At 37.2% G+C, this 15534-nt stretch overlaps 1 non-coding gene across 1 annotated transcript; it reads left to right on the top strand.

Moving 5' to 3' along the window:
* The first annotated feature begins 2172 nt into the window (after positions 1-2172).
* On the top strand, positions 2173-2279 carry LOC138806678 (U6 spliceosomal RNA). The gene has a single exon (XR_011365955.1). It is a non-coding gene; the product is annotated as a U6 spliceosomal RNA (small nuclear RNA).
* Positions 2280-15534: the final 13255 nt, after the last annotated feature.

The raw sequence follows: 15534 nt of genomic DNA, 5'->3' as shown, positions 1-15534 counted from the left end.
CTGAGGAATAGAACCCAGGGCCTCATGCATGCAAGGCAAGCGCTCTACCACTGAGCAACCTTCACAGACCATGTTAAAATATCATATCCATCCAAATGATTCCTATGAGATAAAATTTGTAATAGTAGTAAACGTGAAAAGGAATTCCTAGACCTGTTGTTTTGCCATTTACAATGTCAAAGAATAATATCACGTCACTCATAATTCTTAAAGAATGCAAGGGAAAATGTTAGTCCCCTCATGTTCCCACAAAGACAGTGGATCCTCAAGGATAATAGTAGACCAGGAGAAATTCTATGTAGCAGACATAGAGCATGAAAGAGAAAGAGGAAATGAGAGAGCGTGAAAGAGGGAAAAATATCATAATACTGAAAATGCATAACAGATAAAAGAGCTGTATGAGAATATTCATACTGTTATCTTTAGACTCTACATGTACATTTGAAGGTATTTGATGTATGATAATCCATCAACCCAAAATATAAAATGATTTTAATAAAAAAATAAAAATGACTCAGAAGTAATTTAAAATGCTAAAACAATTTTCACATTAGCAAACTCTCAGAGATATTATATGACTTTGAAAAGAATAATGTGGCTGGGGTTAGTATAAATTTAGAAGTATAAAAATACACAAAAATATGAAAAGATATTCATATATTTCATTATATAACCCAAAGCAGAAAGCAAATGTTGTTTAGATGAATTTTTAAAACCAGGCTATCAGGACCTGGGATGGTGGCTGTTGTAGAGTGCCTGCTTTGCATGCATGAGGCCCTGGGTTTGATTCCTCAGCATCACATAAGTAGAAAAGGAAGGAAGTGGTTCTGTGGCTCAAGTGGTAGCACTACCCTTGAGCTGAGGTACAGCAACCAGGTCCCAGAGTTCAACCCCATGGCCAACAAAATCAAAGTAAAAAGCAAAACAAAACACAGTCTCTCACTTTTGTGACCTCAACTCTGTAATATCACTGCTTCAGCCTAGGGCTAAGATTTTAAGTGTGTACATTTATCATCCCTCCTGATTCTGACTGGACTTGATAATTTTTTAATCAATATTTTGTTCTTAATTTTGCTTTATGTAAATTCACATACAACTATAAAAAATGGTTTGGCCATCCCAGTAACCTTCTCAAAGTACCTCCTGATGATGAATAACAAAAAGCTTTATTATATTACAAGGGAAACAATACTACAAATATAGAAACAAAATAAATAAATATTAATGATTAATGAATTAAAATATCAAAGAATTACCAGGGTTTTCAGTATTTGAAATGTACTCACATATTTAATTTTACTATTCTCACATTCCTGTACATTTAACAATGAATAAGATTATGATGTTCAACAAAGTTTATAGGCTATGTGTAGTCTTTAAAGTTACCAACTCAGATTGCTTTTTATGACTCATCTCATCATTTTTATATGGCTTATATCATCATTTGTTCCTCACTAACATATAAAGTAAGGAAGCCCTAAAGTTTTAAGATAAACTGTGCAGTTAACAAAGTCTTAACTCTTCACTCTGCTTCTTTACACTAAGACTTTGCAACATCTCATTAGTAATATTTCTATAAACTCTGAAATGTACTTTTTAGTAGCATATGTCTGCTACCATAAATCTTAAATATTTATAGAAAAGTTGGATCACCTGACAAACAGTCCTAATTTTGGTCTATATAAGCAAATTCCCAAAATTAAATATATTTAAAACATTAAAACTTTTAACAAACCCTAACACTTGCCGCAGTGTTCATTATGACAGGTGCCTTGTACAGAATAATTGAATTCGTCCTCCTACACATCTCATTTTTTTATTTTTATTTTTTGTGAACATACTGTACAGAGGGGTTACAATTACATGGGCAAGATAATGAGTACATTTCTTATCAAGCATTCAGCCTCCTCCTTTGTTTACCCTTCACATCCCTTCCCAGCCTTTCTCCAGCCCCCCACCCAATACCCTCCCCCCCCCGATCCTACACATCTCTTGAACAACAATATCTGGGGTTATTTTGTTTCTGACATGTCAATCTTGACTATTCTTAAATGTGTGCTTATGTAAGAGGTACATGGTTCTAAAATTTCACGAGAATTCTTCAAGACTTACTTTTCTTTGAATTGTCTAGTTTAAGAAAATCAATTACACTTTATATGTAAAAAATGCTCTGTGCTCAATTCAGCAGCACATACACTAACATTGGAACAATACAGAGAAGATTAACATGGCCCCTACGCAAGGTTGACATGCAAATTCTTGAATCATTCCATATTTTTACAACTAAAGATGCTGGAGATGATGTGGCCACAAGGGAACCTTACTTGATTCTTGGTGGGAGTGTTAACTTGTTCAACCACTTTGGAAAGCAATATGGAGGCTCATCAAAAGATTCCATATAAAGCTACCCTATGACCCAGCAATCACACTTTTGGGGATTTACCCAAATGATCACAAAATAGACCATACTAAAACTCCCAGAACAACTATGTTTCCTGTAGCATTATTTACAATAGCTAAGATATGGAGCCCACCTCGATGGCCCACAGAATATGAATGGATCATGAAAATGTGGTATATATATATAAATACACAATGAAATTCTATGCCTCCATCAGAAAGAATGACATCGCCCAATTTGTTAAGAATTGGAAAGACTTGGAAAAAAATTTATTAAGTGAAGTAAGCCAAGTCCAAAGAAACATAGGTCCCATGGTTTCCCTTATTTTCAACAGATAATATATGTCTAGGATAAGAATAGATCATAAGCTATGTGCATATCAGATAAGATGATATTACCGGAAATGAATCAGACAAGTGGTTTTTCTATTTCTTGCTATTGTTTCTAAGATACTTATAATGTGTGATGTGATGTTTTTTGTTCCTTTATATGCTCCTCCCCTACGCTCTAACCCTTGTTTTCACTGTATTTGAAGTTGGCACGCCTTCATCCTGTTTATACGTTTCTCTAATTTGGGGAGGGGAAAGGGAAATACAAAATACTTAAATAGGGATACAGGTTGAGATGCACAAGACACTATGTTGAAAAATGAGCTTTACAATTTAGACAGGGGAAGGGGGAGGGGAGTTTATTTTTGGAAGTTGGAGGGAAGGGATGGTCGAAGAAAAAGAAAGGAAGAGGTAACAATGCTTGTTAGGAAATGTACTTATTATTTGCTCATATAAATATGACACCTCTGTACAGTTATTTTTACAGGTGGACCCATTGCAACAATGAGAAGTACAAGTCATTATGTTGAAAACCAACTTTACAACTTTGGTGGGGGGGCAGGGAGGATTGGGTGGGAGGGCTGGGGAGGATGGGAAGGGATGGGAAGGGGAAACAAAGGAGGAGGCTACAATGCTTGATAAAAAATGTACTCATTATCTTGCCCATTAAATTGTAACCCCTCTGTACAGTATTTTCACAGTAAAAAAAAAGTATAAAAATCTTCTGATATAGAAGAGATTATTTCCTCTATTTTACCCAGATAATAACGTTAACAAAGAAATTAATGCAGAACACTGATATGCTGATATGAAGGTATTTTGAATAAATGTGTGTGTGGGGGTGTGTGTGTACACACACGCATGCACACATGCACACATGCACATGCTTGTGTTTTGGCATGCTCAGAGTTTGAAATCAGGGCTTCAAGGTCTTGCTAGGCCTTTCCTCTCTAGGTTGATGAGCTAATATATGAGCTACATCTCCATTCCTGGCTTTTTGCTAGTTCATTATAATTTCTGAAAAATAATTTCATGAATTTATTCTGCCCTGAGTGGCTTCCAACAGTTATCCATAGATCTCAGGCTCCTGAGTAGATATCCCGAGTAGATAGGATTACAGGTGTGACCAGCCAGGACAAGGCTTTCAGAATAATTTTAAAAGTAGAAGAAAGTTTACTTGATGGGGGCCTGTTTTATCATCTCCAACTTTTAAAGCATTTTGGAGTGATTACATGTGAATTTAATTCGTTTCGGATTCTTAAAAGATAGTAAGTGTTGATATTTAAAAGTTCTAGTACTTTTTAAAAAAGGACAATGGAGCTGTGGGACAAAAGAAATTTGACTCTCTTTGGACATCAATTTATAAGCTCAGTTCTGTGCATGATAACCCAATGTCACCAACACAGTCTGTGTTGGAGACAAAATGTAACAGAAAACAATCACCATGGGCAATATTTGGCATGCTATTATTATAGGACAATATGAATATTGAATTGAGAGTGTAAGAGAATGGAGAGATTTTACCTACAATTTTTGTATTGCTAAAAGGCTTTTGGAGACTGTGACTCATTTCCTTCCTCACTGTATGTCTTTGGGCCATGCACTTCGTGCCTTTAATTACAATTTTTCCCAACACTAAAATGATAATAACATTAGCAATATAGCAAATGTTATCTTAAGAAATGAGAGAAATAAAACTTGCAAAATACTTAACATAAACATCTATGAATGAGCTTTGAGTTTAGCCATAATTTTTTAATACTAAATAGAATGCAATAATATTACAGAAAACATTACAGGTAGTGAGCAACCAGAAGGAATATTATCTATTGACCATGCTCTTCTTCTAAGGAAGCCAGGTATACAATGTCTCATGCTTTAAATCAAACTGGTTTTCTTATTCCTTGGTAGTGTAAAAGTATCAAGGACAGAATAATGAAGGAATGTTGTAGACTGAGGTAATGTCCATATGATAATGTGCAAAACTGATAAAACGTAAAAGTACCTGAGCAGTATAATGTGTTTTATATCATTTAAGTTGCATTGCAAAGATAGGGAATAACTAGAACAATGAATTCTATTTTTGATATACTATCATAGGTCCTTAGCAAGATGAACTCTTTCTTCATTCTTGTAGAGGCATTATCAGATGAGAAGAACTGTATTTTTTGTTTGCTTCCTTCAATTTATTCTTCAATTTGAAATCTTAATTACTTGAGAATGAAAGAAACCAAGGGAATTAGACATGCAGGCTTTGGAAAGAACAATCAACATAAAATAAATAAAATACACATAGCTTTATGAAAGGTCTAACTAAATTGAGTTATATAGTCTAAAACTTAAGCAGAAAATGATATAAGTAATATTATGTTATTGAAAATTGAAAAATGTAAGGAGTTATTAAATTTTTCCTTTCTCCTCCCTTGAATTAATTATTGATTTTGTATAAAGAGATTAAAGATGAGATTAACAAGAAATAATTAAAATTCAAAAGAGTTCTGGGAAGATGGTAAGGCAGAAGCTGGAGGCTATATGTTCTCTCATAGGAAGCAGTTTAAGTGTTCCAGTGAACAGTCCTAAGCAAGAGAATCACACCAAGGGTGCCATCACAGTACAGATAGTTTGGCCAGCAAGGGAAAATCCAGGCAAGGGTACAGGTCCATGCACTTGCCAGCAGGCTCAGCTGCGGTTTTGGCGGTGGCTGTGGCAGCCATAGCCACCAAACCTGAAACACAGAGAGTCCGGGACGAAGGCCCCAGAACAGCGGGCTAGGGGATTCTACACAACACCAGCAAGAACTGACAAGGAACAGACAGCTTCATCCTGCAGAGCGAAGACCAGAGACGACCCACGTACCAAGACTCTGCTGTGAGTAGAAGCCTGACATCCTCATTCCTTCTAAGGGAGCAGAGGAGGAAAGGCAACTCCTCCCCTCCCCACTACTGGAGATCTCCATCTTTGATGCTGATAAAGGCCTGGCTGAGCAGCTAGCTCGAACTCAGGCCTTGGAGGAAAACAAGAGTCATTTAGCAGGTCACAGGAACCTGACCTCACCTGCCAGGCTCAGCTCCACCCAGGGAAAAGTCATCCAGCCCAGGCAGAGATAGCTCTGCCCTCCTCAAGTGTTGATTTCTTCACTGGTTAACAGAGCCAGAGGCTGCTCCTCCCTACAGCAGTCTTGACAATCAACTGAAATTCAGTAAACATAAACCCTGAGAATGTCTCCAGGCTAGGCTCTGTAAGTGTCTCAGAAGCTAGCCCTTCAGGGAAACTCTACTGCTTGCTGAAAGGCCTCCACTCTACCCAGAACCAAGACTCATCAAAGCATCTAAAGACTAGAGGAAACAGCCATCTCACTCTTTTGTGATACTCAAAGCAGATCTCCTTCCCATTGAACTATCCTTGGAGGAGGATCACAAAATTCTGGGTAAAGCAGAACATTTTTCTGCATGCTCAAACAAACTGACTTAAGAAACCAATCAACCCACAGGAAATCAAACACCTCAAGCAGACCAGAGACTCCAACAAGGGACTGGTTACAGACACAAGGGAGATACAGTATCTTCCCACCCACACCAAAAAAATCAAAGAACTCATATTTTGTACCTTTTAAAATTTGTTTAAATTTTTTGTTTTCATTTTTAATTTTAAAAAATTGTTTGCTGTTAACCTTTTTTATCTTCCTCTTCTAATTTTTATTTTGGGGCAATATCTGTGCTGTGTGTGTGTGTGTGTGTGTGTGAGTGTGTGTGTGTGTGTGTGTGTGTGTGTGCTTTAGCTCTACTGAACTTTTGATCCTTTTTTTCTTTCTCATTCTTTTCACTTTTTTTCCTCTTTCATTCTTTTTTGTGTGACTTAATTGCTGTTCTGCTCATCCTCAGATATACGAATAGTCGATTATTAGACCTTATCCCCCATTGTGTACACAATCCAGAAATTTATTACTCAATTCAAAACCTCTTTGACTTAAGTTTCTTAATAGCAGTACTACCTCTTTATACCTATATAATATTTTCAGGATATTTTTTTTTACTTTTTCGCATCTCCTTTCTATCCCTCCCCTTCTCTCATCCTATCCCTGTTCTTCTGTGAATATTACGTTGTTAAATTTGCATAAATTTTAAGTGTTTCAATTAATAATTTTTAATATTTGTTTTTCTATTCTTTCTAGTCTCTTTTTCCTTTTTCATAGTTTTTCTTCTTTTTTTTCTCTCTCTACTATCATTCTATCCAAACTATTTTCCTTATTGAGATTAGGACTTAGTTAATTTAACTCTCTTTTTACCTTTCCACATCCCTCTATTCCTATTTTTATCCACATCTCTCCCTAAACCTTATAATTTCTGGATTGCCAAATTATTTTTTGTTGTTCATAGCCCATTAGTATACAGTTGTTTGATATTGAATAAATATATCTGATGGACTAGATTGTATCTGCGGACTTTTGACTGTGAAACTACAGACTTTGGATGATGCTTGCCTTAAGATAGTGTTGTAGCACAAAACTGGTGTTACTTTCATCCCAAATTGGCAGAACAAGCAGAAAAACACGAGAAAAATGGCGAGTCCCGGTATCTAAACTCCCACTCATGATAATCAGGGGACAGATAATGAATAATCCAGGGGAGAGCTCCCCAAAAGCTATAAAAAAAACTACAGGTAAACATGGTAAATGAAAAAATTGAAAACCTTCAAAGGACTCAGTGTGAGCATGATAGGGAGAGAGAGGAGGCAAACCAAAGGTCAATACAGGAATATCATGAGCTTGAGGAACTTACTCAAAGATTGACACAGGAATTGCATGAGCAGATTGAAAACACTCAAAGAGAAATACAGGGATGGTATGAGCAGGCTGAGTCCAGTCAAAGAGATAGACATGAATTGCGTGAGCTTGCTGAGAATAGACAAAGAGAAAGTCAGGAATTGCATAAACGTGAGGAAGCTAATCAAAGAGTAATACAGGAATTGAGATAGCGAGATGAGATAGACAAAGATCTTTAGAGGCATTTATAGAATCCATAAACAGAGAGCTGAAAGAAGTCAGGGAGACCACAAAGGGAATGCTGAATGGAACCCAACAGAAGTAATGAGAGTCCAAGGAAACCATAACCAATCAACTAAGTGATTTGAGAATAAACACTGAACAGTAAGTTAAGGAAGCAAAGAAGTTCATAGAAGATCTAAACAAAGCTCCAACAAAGAATTTGAAGCGATCAAAACCGACAAATTAGAAAGAAAAGAAATAAAAAAACATAGAAAGACTTTACAGTAGGTTACAACATGTAGAAGATCGAATCTCGGGGATTGAAGACAGCCTAGATATTATAGAGAAAGAACGTACAAACATCAAGACAAATCCAAGAAATATGACAGATCTATTCAACATTTAGAAGACACCATCAGAAGGCCTAATCTGAGGATAATGGGTGTAGTGGAGCACTTAGAGAGAGAAGTTAATGGTCTAGGAAATTTGTTTAACAGGATCCTAGCAGAGAACTTCCCAAACATGCAAAACGATAGGCCTATTCAGATACAAGAAGCTTTTGGAACTCCAACTAGACCAGACCAGAACAGGACATCCCACTGTCACATTATATTCCACCCAGGATCAATTCAGACCAAGGAAAAGAGCCTTAAAGCTGTCATGGAGAAAAGATCAATCACCTATCACTGGAAACCAATTAGAATCACCTCAGATTTCTCAGCAGAGACAACTAAAGCAAGAAGAGCCCGGGATAAGTTATGCCATGCACTAAAGACAAACAACTATAAACCAAGAATACTGTACATAGCTAAACTCTCCTTCATAACTGAAGGTCAACTGTAAACCTTCTATAGCAAAGAAAAATTGAAACAATATATCTCTGCCAAACTAGGCCTACAAAAGATTCTTGAATATATGCTACATATAGCAAACCAATAAGATCACAATAAAGGCCAATAAACTGCACCCAAAATGAAAATCCAAGAACCATAGGAAGAACCCAGTTGCCACAATCCCAAGAAGGTGGATAAAATGACAGGAACTCCAAAATCCCTCTCAGTCCTATCTCTCAACATTAACGGAATAAACTCTCCAATTAAGCAACATAGACTGTCTAGTTGTTTTAAAAAGCAAGATCCTTCTATCTGCTGCCTTCAGGAGTCACATCTTGCTCATAAAAACAAACACATTTTGAATGTGAAATGCTGGAACAAAATCTACCAAGCAAACGGCCCCCATAAACAGGCAGGTGTTGCAAGCCTCATATCAGATAAAATAGACTTCAAATTAAAATCAATGAGAAGAGATAAGGAAGCTCGCTATATACTAATTAAGGGATCCTCCCTTCAGGAGGATATTACAATTCTAAATATCTATTTTCCAAACAACGGAACACCCAAATTTATCCAAGAAAAACTACTTTCCCTCAAATCCCACATAGATACAATGACATTGATTGTTGGTAACTTGACACATCACTCTCCCCACTAGATAGATGAACTTGGCAAAAATTCAACTGAGAAACCGCAGATCTAAACAACTGCATAGATCAACAAGATTTCACAGACATCTACCAAATATTTCACTCAGCAGCATCAGAATACACGTTCTTCTCATCAGCACATGGAACAAAAATAGACCACTTTTTAGGTCACAAAGGAAACTTGTCCAAATTCAGAAACATTGAAGTTATACCTTGCATTCTCTCTGACCACAAGGGAATAAAATTAGAACTCAAAACCAAAAGCCACCAAAGAAAGTCCTGTAACTCATGGAGGCTGAACAACACACTGCTGACTCACGAATGGCTATTGGAAGAAATTAGAAAGGAAATTCAAATGTTCATGTTATTCAACATAAAAGAACACACATATTACCAGATCCTCTGGGACACAGTAAAGGCAGTACTCAGAGGCAAGTTTATAGCTTTAAGATGCTATATCAACAAATTGGAGATATCTGAAACCAACAATTTAATGAGACATCTGAGCCTCCTTGAAAAAGAGCAGCAAAATAAACCCTAATTCAGTAGATGGAAAGAAATGATTAAAATTATATCAGAAATAAATGAATTAGAATCCAAAAAAACATGGAGAGAATCAACAAAACAAAGAGTGGGTTATTCGAAAAAATTAAAAAAAAATGATAGCCCCTTAGCAAATCTTATCAGAAAAATGAAGAGAATATATCCAAATAAATAAACTCAGAGATGAAAATTGTAACATCACCACAGAAACAACCAAGATTCAGAACATTATAAGGGAATAATCCTCAAAACTTTATGCTACTATGTTTGAGAACTTGACAGGGTCAGACTTTTCCTACCAAATATTGACATGTTGAAACTGAACCAAGTTGAGTTAAACCATCTGAACAGGCCCATTTCAAGCATTGAAATAGAAAGAGCAATAAGAGATCTCCCATCTAAGAATAGTCCAAGACCAGATGGTTTTACAGTGGAATTCTACAAGTCCTTCAAAGCAGAGCTCACACAAATAATACCTCAGCTCTACAATGAAATTTGAAGCGAAAGTACACTACCGAGCTCATTCTATGAAGCCATCATAACCCTCATCCCAAAACCAGGCAGGGACTCATCAAAGAAAGAGTACTATAGACCCATTTCTTTAAAGAACATTGATGCAAAACTTTTCAACAAAATTTTGGCCAATCGATTTCAACAATTTATCAAAAAATCATGCAACATGATCAAACAGGATTCATTTCAGTAATACAAAGCTGGCTCAATATACACAAATCAATTAATATAATTCATAACATCAACTGAAGCAAGGATAAGAACTGCATGGTTATCTCAATAGATACAGAAAAAGCATTTGACAAGATACAAAACCCCTTTATTATGAAGGTTCTGGAAAAATTAGGAATCCATGGAACATTCCTCAATACAATAAAGGCTGTATATGACAAAACTACAGCCAGCATTATACTTAATGGTGATAAACTGAAGCCATTTCCTCTTAACTCAGGAATGAGACAAGGATGTTCACTCTCTCCACTTCTCTTCCATGTAGTATTAGAATGCCTAGCTACAGCCATAAGACAAGATATAAACATAAAGGGGATCCAAATAGGGAATGAAAGAGTAAAACTCTCCCTCTTTGCAGATGATATGTTATTGTACTTAAAGAATCTCACAGCCTCCACTCCCAAATTTATCAAGTTGATTCAAAACTTTGGCAAAGTAGCACGGTATGAAATTAACCCTCAAAAATCAATGGTTTTTCTGTTTACCAACGAGAAAAGTGTGGCTGAAATTAGGAAAGCAACTCCATTCATAATAGGCCTCCAAAAATAACTAGGAATTAAATTAACCAAAAAGTGAAGGACCTCTATGATTAAAAATTAAAAAACCTGAAAAAGGAAATCAAAGCAGAACTTAGAAAGTGGCAAAAAACTCCCATGATCTTGTATTGGAAAGATAAACATCGTGAAAATGACAGTACTTCCAAAGACTATCTACAAATTCAATGCGGTATTTATCAATATTCCAACCTCCTTCTTCAAGAAAATAGAAGCTGCAATCGAAAATTTCATATGATATGAAACAATAAAGATGCCAAATAGTGAAAATGATACCTAACAGAAATCACAGGGCTAGAGAAATGTCAATACCAAATTTCAAACTCTACTACAAAGCCATAATAATCAAAACAGCTTGGAACTAGCACAAGAACAGACCTCAGGACCAATGGAATAGAATTGAAAACCCAGAAATGAACCTACAGACCAATAGCCATCTAATTTTCGATTAGGGAGCTAAAATATAGAATGGACGAACGACAGCCCTTCCTGTAAATGGTGCTGGCAAAATTGGTTAACTACTTGAAGAGAACTATGGGTAGGTCCTTAGATATCACTCTGCACCAGAATCAACTCCAAATGGATCAAAGACCTGGGAGTCAAAGCAGACATTCTGAAAACATTACAGAATGGAATAAAAGAAATCCTAGGTCTCCTTAGCAGAGGCCTAAATTTTCTTAGTAGAGACCCAGAAACACAACAAATCAAAGAAAGGTTGGACAAATGGGATTGCATGAAATTGTAGGGCTTGTGCAAGGCAAAGGACATAGCTAGCAACATCAATCGAAAGTCCACTGATTGGGAGAAGATCTTCACTAGCCATACAACAGACAAGGGTCTCATATCTAAAATATACCTGCAATTCAAAAAAATTAAATCCCCCAAGAACAAATCTTCAAAGAAACAACAGCCCAATAAGTAAGTGGGCTAAAGAAAAGGAGAAACTTATCTGAAGAGGAAAGAACCATGGCCAATAGACACATGAAGAAATGCTCAACTTCCCTAGCCATAAAAGAAATGCAAATCAAAACAACATTGAGATACCACCTCACCGCAGTTAGAATGGCGATAATCAAGACCTCTAATAGCAACAGATGCTGGAGGTGATGTAGAAAGAAGGGAATCTTACTGCATTGTTGGTGGGAGTGTAAATTTGTTCAACCACTTTCAAAAACAACATGGAGATTCCTCCAAAGGCTCCACATAGAGCTCCCCTATGACCCAGCAATCCCACTTTTGGGCATTTACTCAAATGACCCCAAACAAGACCACACTAAGGCTACCAGTACGACTAAGTTTATTAAAGCATTATTTACCTTAGCAAATATATGGAACCAACCCAGATGACCCTCAAGTGATGAATGGATCAAGAAAATATGGTATATATACACAATGGAATTCTATGCCCTCATCAGAAAGAATGGCATTGCCCCATTTGTTAGGAAGTGGAAAGACTTGGAAAAAATTATTTTAAGTGAAGTAAGCCAGGCCCAAAGAAACATAGGTCCCATGGTTTCCATTATTTGCAATAACTAGTATATGTCTTAGTCAAGCAGAAATGGTCAGATAAATTGATGTTAGGGAAATGAACCCTAAGATATGTATTCAAATGTTTTTTTTGTTTCATGCGATTTTTCCTAAAGTATATATAAGATTTTTTCTGTTGCTTTCTATGTCCCTCCCCCACGATATAACCCCTGCTTTCATTGTATTTGATGTTGGTATAATTTGTGGAGGGGAAGGAAGAAACAAATCGCTTAAATAGTAATACAGGTGGACCCATTGAAATAATGAGAGGCACAAGTTATTATGTTGAAGAACTAACTTTATACTTTTATGATGGGAGAAGTGGGGGAGGAAGATTGGCTGGGGAGGGCGCGGGGAGGATGGAAAGGGATGGGAATGGGAAACAAAGGTGGAGGCTACAATGCTTGAAAAGGAATGTACTTATCTTTCACATGTAATTGTAACCCCTCTGTACAGTATTTTCACATTAAAAAAAGAAATGATTAAAATTGGACAAAAGTTCGGAATAGACCTGTTTTCCAAATAGCCATGAAAGTAGCCAGTGGGTTTACAAAGTCGTGTTTAATACAACTTCTATGTTGGCTTAATGCTTTTGGAACAGAATTCATTAGAGAAATGCAATTCAAAATTACTATGATACTACTTCATAACTATTATAACACTTATCCAAAAAATCAAAGGTTCCTGGTGTGGTGGTAAAGGCTTGTAATTCCAAGCATTTAGCAGGTTGGAGTAATAGGATTTTATTCTACGGCCAGTCTGGGGTACTACACATAGTAAAAACCTGCCCTTAAAAAAAAACAAAGGTAATAATGTTGTTGAGAATATGGATAAAAGAAATTTTCTAGGGCTGGGAAGGTGGCTCAGTGGTAGAGTGCTTACCTTGTATGCCTGAGGCCCCGGGTTTGATTCCTCAGCACCACATAAGCAAAAAGAAGAAATTTTCTACACTCTTAGTCAAAATACAGGTAAATATTCTCATTGTAGAAAGTAGTATGCAGTTTTCTAGAGAAATGTAAAGTTGAAATATCATCTGACCCATCGATCATGTGTTTATTTCTCTTTGGGTAACTGATAAGTATCTGTAGCTCATTGCTATTCACATTGTTCACAACAACGGCCAAGATATAAATTGGAGTTACGGGTTCAACTACAGACTAATAAAGCACTGTGTTGCATGCACAATATATTTTTGTTTCATCTTTATTATAGCAAGAGTCTTCTCCCAGTAGCCACAATTTACAATAACCTCAAAGATGTATTCTAAATGAAGAAAATGTCTTCTGATCTTTGTAAAACCACACACACACACACACACACACACACACACACACACACACACACACACACACACACACACACACACACGCACCAACCTCAAAGATTTAGAGAGAAATGATTTTTTTTGTTCCCAAGAATTTTATTCTTTTATTGTGAAAATACTGTAGAGAGGGGTTACAATTACATGGGCAACATAATGAGTACATTTCTTGTAGTGCCCACGTTGCTGGACCCCCACCAAGAAGACCAACAAGAGTCAGACGTTCTGAAATGCAAAAGCAAGGTTTTATTTAGACGGGCTGCAGCTTGGACCCCATCCTACACTCCCACACAGTGGAGCCTAGGAGGAGAGCCCTGAGCTAAATAAAGATTTGCAGGGCTTATAAAGGCAAACAACCAGGTGTTTGGATTACCACCAAGTCTTGCTCCGTGAGCTGAGATAACCAAGCAACAAATGGTCACTGCCTCAAAAAATGGAGTTACTTTAACCTTCCTCCCCACTTGACTTATGGTCCTGAGACACAATATTGTGGCTCCAGCCAAAAACTACACTCCAACAGCTCTCGGTCTTGACTAGTCCCTCTATGACCATAGCCATGTTGTCTTTTGCTATTCCTGAATGGTCAATGTGAAAACAACACTCTTCTCCTAGGGCAGCACAAAGTTCCCCTTGTTGTACTGAGCGGCTCCCAGGAGTTCTGCAAATGATAATTGAAACAATACCAATAACAATCAGTCCATTTTTCTTTTCTTGAGTTATATATGGAGTGGTTGGGTAGGATGCTTAGAGACTTCCCATGTTTTCCCATGGTCATCCAGGGCAAGGGGTTCAGCTGGTCTTTCATGGGTGCAGTGGATCCAAGCAGCAATGCTGTCCACCTTAAGGGCAGTGGGTGTAGCCAGAGGTACTATGTAAGGTCCCTTCCACCGTGGTTCCACAAACCTCAAGTTGTACCTTCGAACAAACACACAGTCCCCTGGTTTAAACAAATGGGGGGTAGGAATAGAAGCAGAATCATATAATGTTCTAAGCTGGGGCCACCCACTTTTGTGGATAGTCAAGTTTACATAGAAATTCAGTGTCACTCAAATGAGCAAGCAATCCAGTCTGAAGGCTAGGGATAATGGGTGGAGGATGTCCATACATTATTTCAAAAGGAGTACAGCCAAGGTTATAGGGTAAATTTCTTACTCCAAACAGGTCAAAAAGAAGGAGTGATACCCAGTCTGTGGCAGTCTCCAAAGCCAATTTAGTTAAGGTCTCTTTTAGAGTCTGATTCTTTCTTTCTACCTGCCCTGAACTCTGGAGTCTATAACCACGGTGCAATTTCCAATCCGTCCCCAGTGCCACAGCTATTCCCTGACTTAATTTTGAGACCAAGGCTGGTCAATTTTCCGACCTGATGGTGGATGGGAAGCCATAGATGGGTAGGATTTCTTCCAGGATATTCTTAGTCACGAATTTCGTGGTCTCATGCTTTGTTGGGTAGGTTTCAACCCATCCTGAAAGGTGTCTACAAAAACTAGCAAATATTAATATCCAACTTTTCCACTTTATATTTCTGTGAAGTCTAATTCCCAATTCACATCTGGCCTATCTTCAGAAAATGGTGCTGGCAAAATTGGTTAAGTACTTGTAGAAAACTGAAGCTAGATCCTTAGATATCACTCTACACCAGAATCAACCC

This window comes from Dipodomys merriami, unplaced genomic scaffold (genome assembly GCF_024711535.1).
Source record: "Dipodomys merriami isolate MVZ:Mamm:240054 unplaced genomic scaffold, mDipMer1.0.p SCAF_404, whole genome shotgun sequence".
Classification (NCBI taxonomy): domain Eukaryota; kingdom Metazoa; phylum Chordata; class Mammalia; order Rodentia; family Heteromyidae; genus Dipodomys; species Dipodomys merriami.
The sequence above is the reverse complement of the archived record's forward strand: the minus strand, read 5'-3'. Positions and strand labels throughout refer to the sequence as shown.